This window comes from Neophocaena asiaeorientalis, unplaced genomic scaffold (assembly GCF_003031525.2).
Source record: "Neophocaena asiaeorientalis asiaeorientalis breed wild unplaced genomic scaffold, Neophocaena_asiaeorientalis_V1.1 scaffold67, whole genome shotgun sequence".
NCBI classification, from domain to species: Eukaryota; Metazoa; Chordata; class Mammalia; order Artiodactyla; family Phocoenidae; genus Neophocaena; species Neophocaena asiaeorientalis.
This window is the reverse complement of record NW_020173731.1, coordinates 12,819,494-12,825,286: the sequence shown is the minus strand read 5'-3', so window position 1 is coordinate 12,825,286 and position 5,793 is coordinate 12,819,494. Positions and strand designations below refer to the sequence as shown.

General features: G+C 50.8%; 1 protein-coding gene across 2 annotated transcripts in view; it reads left to right on the top strand.

The window, feature by feature from the left end:
- The first annotated feature begins 3,966 nt into the window (after positions 1–3,966).
- The window catches only part of ATP2B4 (ATPase plasma membrane Ca2+ transporting 4), a 92,615-nt gene continuing 90,788 nt past the window's right edge, over positions 3,967–5,793 (top strand). For both annotated transcript variants that reach the window (XM_024751135.1, XM_024751136.1), the window contains exon 1: positions 3,967–4,356. The gene's annotated coding sequence lies outside the window, so the exon portion shown is untranslated. The remainder of the gene's footprint in view (positions 4,357–5,793) is intronic.

Sequence of the window (5,793 nt, the reverse complement as noted above, 5' to 3'; positions counted from 1 at the left end):
GATTCAAATGCTTCCAGAACTTGGTCTCTAGCTTCCTTCTCTGTCTCTATCTGCAGGTAAGCTTTATTCTTTCCTATGGCAGGCGTCTTTCATGTGGCAGGGAATACAGTCCCTCATACTTCCAGAGCTTCACTCCTCTGAATGTCCACTGCTGGAGAGAATCAAGCCTCATTTTCTTTTTGGCCTTAAACTCAAAAATCTGAGGAAAGAATATAATTGGCTCAGTTTGGGTCAGGTAGAGATGGGGCCTCTAATAAAATGACAGTTCCCGTATTAACAATGAGGAGAAAGACCACCTTAAAGAAGACCTGGGTCTGGGAGTGGGGAGGATATTTGCTGTTCTAGGCAGATAAAACAGTAGATATTCACAGGAAGGAGAGGTATAGTCTGCATTCAAGAAAGCTGGGGAGAAATGACACAGGTAATTTGGGGAACTCAAAGTGGGACTCTCAAGAGGCCAGAGGAACATACTCTGTTAACAGCTAAGGGAGAGACAAGGCTGACTGCATTTTCTTCAAGTAAGAGTCAGCTTGAGGACAGGGTCCACAGTGATGGAAGCCCACTAGACTGACCTGCTCTGGGGAGGCCATGACACCTGGATGAGGAGAGCGGGGCTAGAGCTCAAGAAGTAGAGAACATGCAAAGTCAAGGGCATGGCAGGGATAAGAAGGAAAAGGTTCTAGTCAGAGGCTAGTCAGCCAGCCATACATAACAGCCCAACTAGGAACTTTTGATGCTAGAGACAGTAACCCCCCTCTTGCCATGGTGGGGGAAGGGGCACAACCCTACTCTCCCACGCTTGGCAGTTACTTTTTTTTTGCGGTACGTGGGCCTCTCACCGTTGTCGCCTCTCCCGTTGCGGAGCACAGGCTCCGGACACGCAGGCTCAGCGGCCATGGCTCACGGGCCCAGCCGCTCCGCGGCATGTGGGATCTTCCCGGACCGGGGCACGAACCCGTGTCCCCTGCATCGGCAGGCGGACTCTCAACCACTGCGCCACCAGGGAAGCCTGGCAGTTACTTTTATGTGTAGATTTATCTTTACTTTATCCATTCTAGATTTCAAGCCCGCTGCTAAAAGAAACAAGGCACCAAGGCTCTGGGTTTCCAGAAAACACTGGAAGGCTTCAGGGGCTGGCTCAGTGATAGAGATCAGGTAGGTGGCAGCCACCCCACTCCTACATTCTCCCTCCTGTCTACAAGGGGGCTGGAGTTGGGATGGGGTCGGGGAGTTCTTCCCTCATCCCACAAACCCCCACCGATGAAGGGGACACTGGGCAGATCTACCTGACACTGGCCCAGGGACCCCAGCCAGTCAGAGGTAGGACAGACTTCAGAGCCCCTTTTGGCAGTACCTGCCCTGCACAGCCTGCCTCCCTGGAACCCAAGGAGTTTGAGGAGAGGATCTAGCCTTTCAAATACTAACCAGGCATCATTTCCCGGCCCCCACATGCCAGGCAGCCAAAGCAGACTCTTCCTCTAATGGGCCCACACATCTGGCCTAAATTGTTCCTCCTCCAAGACAAGTTTACGAACAGTTAGGCAAGGCCTCCGCGCACAGCCACTGCAGACAAGCTTAAAATACGCTTTAATACATTTAAAGCACCATTTCAGAGACTGCCTTTCTCATGATAAAGATGCAATGACACTCACTGGGGACTAAAATGTCAGGCTGTTGCAGTCCGGCAGGGAGCCTGACAAGCCATTAAATCTGCAGCTCTGTTCTGCTGATTCCTTTCCTTCCATTGCCCTGTCTTCCCCAACAATTGATCTGGGCTCCTGAAACTGACATTTTGGTAGGACCTTCCAAACTCTAACAAGGTACCGTCTCTATCCCTGCCATCAGTTCTTCCACTGAAATACCCTGGGGAGTGAAGTGGGATGGACCAGAGGAGTTGGAAGAGAGGCGGGGAGTGAATGAGAGCACACCTCACCTTTGGTGTCCTCTAAATGCCAAAGAGGAGGAGACTTTCAACCCCTAGGAAAAAAGGACTGCTTGAAAAACAATCCATGATGACTTCCAAAGAGGGTGACCCTAAACTCCCCTCCCCACCCCTGGAACCTTCCATCTGCTGGGCTGGGCTCGAAAGGAGAGGCACAAGGATAGGCAGGGGCTTATTCTGGATTCAGCTCCCAAAATAGATGGCAGTAGGCAACCTCTAGCACCACATTAGGAAACTCTGAGTTCCGAGCCCAGCCCAACCACTCTAAAAAGTTTCTTTACTTTTGTCTCTTTAACTTTCCCTGGCTCAGAAATAGGACATAGATGAGTTATTGAGAAATATTAGGATAGAAAAATAAAGAGAGGAAAGAAAGGACCCCAATGTTAGGACACTGGGAAGGGTGTTAATAGGCAGAGGGAAACCAGTTGTGTCTAATCCACAACTCTGTTTCTCCACGTGCACATGGTTCTTCATCCCCGGGTAGGGAGGTCGGATGGCAAAGGAGGACAGGTGTGGTGTGAGGTGTTGAGTTAGGATGGGAGGATCAAAGAGGTCTCTTCCCCAACCCTGAAGTTGTGGCCAGTCACCCGTCTCTCAGCATAGTTTACAACTCTAACCTCTGAGGTGTGTGTTAACCTGCCTTCCATTAGCATATGAATGTGTGTGTGTGTGTGTGTGTATGCGCCTGCTGAGGTAGGTGTAGGAATATATCAGTCAATGAAGACATGCAGCGGGAACCAGTTGATGGTGCACGTTTGCACCTGAAAGCCAGAATTTTTCAGGCAAAATCTAGGAGTGGCACTGTTGCACAATGCTGGTGGGTGTGTGGCTGCTGGGTGTGATTAACAGTTTATAGTCTATGTATAAGTGTGCATGGATGTCTGAGTGTGTGCAAACTAAAATGGAAATGAGTGCCGGAACATGATACAAGTGCAGGAGAGTACACAGGCTTTGGAGTCAGTCTGACTTGGCCTTGCATCCTTGCTCTGTTATTTACCAGGTGTGTAATCTTGGGCGAGTCACTGATCCTCAATCTCAACTCTGAAATGAAAATAATAAGACCCTTCAAGATTGCCATGAGCATTATAAACCATATATACAAAGCTTTTGGTGCCATAGCCCACACATAGTTGAACTCAAAAGTAGGCAGCTAAAAAAAAAAAAAAAAAGTAGGCAGCTATTGGGACTTCCCTGGTGGTCCAGTGGTTAAGAATCCGCCTTCCAATGCAGGGTATGTGGGTTCGATCCCTGGTCGGGGGAACTGTGGGGAACCAAGATTCCACATGCCGCAGAGCAACTAAGCCCGTGCACCACAACTCCTGAGCCCACGCACTCTGGGCCCCAACGAAGATCCCACGCGCCGCAACTAAGACTTGAAGCAGCCAAATAAATAAATATTAAATAATTTTTAAAATGTAGGCAGCTATTTTCATGCACTGTGGATGTGGGTACAGAGGCAAGAGGGAGCAAAATGTGACCTGGGAGTGTGTGTATGAACTCTGGGTGAGGAGTGCGTACTAATGTGTGTGTATAAGCAAACGGTGTACAGGTGTGTGCATCTAAAGCAATGCCTTCGCCTTCTCCAGTGGGCCCCCTACTCAGACAGGGGCAGGACGGTGGCAGGGGGCGGTCCAAGTTTTCGCAGACACCTTGGGTTTCTGGGTCCTGGGTCTAAGTAAGAGGTTGAGAGGAGCTGCAGGAAGCCAACCGCCGGCAGAAGCTTCCTTTTTTCCCTCCACCCAGCAACAGTTGAATACCGCCACCCACATCCACTCCCGCTCCACCCACACCCTACTTTGCTTTCAACAAGGGAGAGAAAGGGCGGGGAGGAAACTCCACAGGAAAGAGGATTCCTCTCCTTCTTTCCCCATTCCGCCTTAAAACAAACCAGGAAGTAGCCACAGCTCGCAATCGAGCCACCTTAACAGTGGAGTAATGGTCTGGCTTCTCGCCAAGTCCCACCCCCGTTCCGTTTCTCGCTCCTCCCCTTTCTCCTCCCGCTCTGGCCGGGCTGGTGAGCCAGAGTCTGCCCGAGTTGGCTGGAGCTGTTGCCATGACAAGCATTTTCTCAAGAAAGCTCTGCTGTTGAAACCGTCTAAAGCTGGGGGTTGAAAGGGGGCACGAACTTCCTGGGGAACTATCCCTCCGAGGAGAGTAAGACCAGAGACACCCGCCCAGCTCCCCTGCACCCTTTCCTTCCAGAAACCTGAGAGGTCCTTCCCTTTGGGAGGGCCGGGGGAGGAGACCCAGCCCACTCCCTGGTCGTGGCTGGAAAGGCAGAAGAGACCAGCCAGCATCTCCGGCGTGGTTGCCACATTGGACCTCTGGGTGGTCACCCCCACCCTACCCCTGTGCATGGACAGCCAGAGGGAGAGTCCCGCGTGGAGAAGCCTGGATCTTTGCTAGAAAGAGAGGTAGGCTTGCAGAAAATGAATTGAATCTTGATTTGTAAACTTAGTTTCTTTCTTTCCTCTCAATGGCTTCTAAAACTCCCTGAATTTCCTCTGACTAGCATATTTCTTGCGACTGGGTTTAGGGTGTGTGTACGTGTGTGTGTGCGCGCACAGATTTGTCAAATACTGTATTTCCTTCCTAGATTCAGCTCTTAGAAACCATATAATCAAACAAGTGATTTCTCCTTTTTTCCCCCCTAGTTTTTGTCATTCCTGGCCTGTGGGTGTAGGGAAGTGGAGGGACTGTATTCTTCATACCCAAATTGAGCTTTTGGAAAAAGCATTTGTTTTCCCCCATTCGTTCCTGCCCTCCCCCTCCCCCTTGGCTTGGGAATGAGACGCAGAATGGAAAACTGTTGCAAAAATATTTTCCGGGTCCGTTCCCTTTCTTGAAAGCACCAAAGAAAAACGGAAAAAAAAAAAAATGAGTATGAAATCTTCAACAGGAAGGAGGGACACCAGTGGGGACTGAAGGAGGGGCTCACTGGGGGGATGGCTGGAGGTAGGAGCTAGGAGAAGCTGGGGGTAGGGAAGGGGAATGTACAAATTAAATTTCCTTGGCTTTGTAGAGAAACCTCAGCAATTTCTCTCTACCGCTTGCAAAACATCCTCAGACTTTCACGTCTATAATTAGTCGTGGAAAAAGCTGGGAGTTCCCTCGTACCGTTGTTGTTTGGTTGTTGTTTGAGTGTGTGCGGAGAGTCAAGAACCAACTGTATGAGTGTCTCTGAGGGCACTGCTCCATATATAGCTGTTCCCAAAGGGGAGAAGAGGTGAAGTTGGAAAGTTTGCAATTTCAAGGCTGGTGACTGTGGGGCTGGTGAGTGTTTGGTGGTTGGGGGTTGGCCACAGGCATCCTTGGGAGGGTCCCTGAGCATCCTGGGCCACTGCGCTGTCTTGCTGAAGAGCTATAAATTAAGGCTGGGATGGTCCCTCCTGCTTTCATCTACAAACATACTCGCTCAAACACTTGGCTTGCTCTTGGTGTGGAAGAGGCAGGCTGGTATCCTTTCCAGACGAGTCCAGCCTCACACACTCTTCCATCTCACTGAAGGATCCACCACTCTTCTCTTGCTGGGTGTGGGGGATGCGAGAGTGGCTAACCACATCCTGGGAGAGAGTGGGCACTCTGCTGGCCAGAGACAGTACCCTCGTGGGCATTCCTGCCGGACTTACAATAACTTGCAGTCAGTGCCAGCCAGCCTGGTAGGGGGGAACCTCAGCTGAAGAAATAGGCGGGCACTCAACTGGCACCACGTGGGGAGGGGAAGTAAAATCCCACTCTACCAGGCTACCTCCTCCTCTGGGTGGGGTGTCTGGCAGGCAGTCTTAAGATCCTCTTCTCCCTCCTTGAGACTCCCCCCAGAGCTGCCCCTTCTGGTCCTTCCTGTTTGGAGC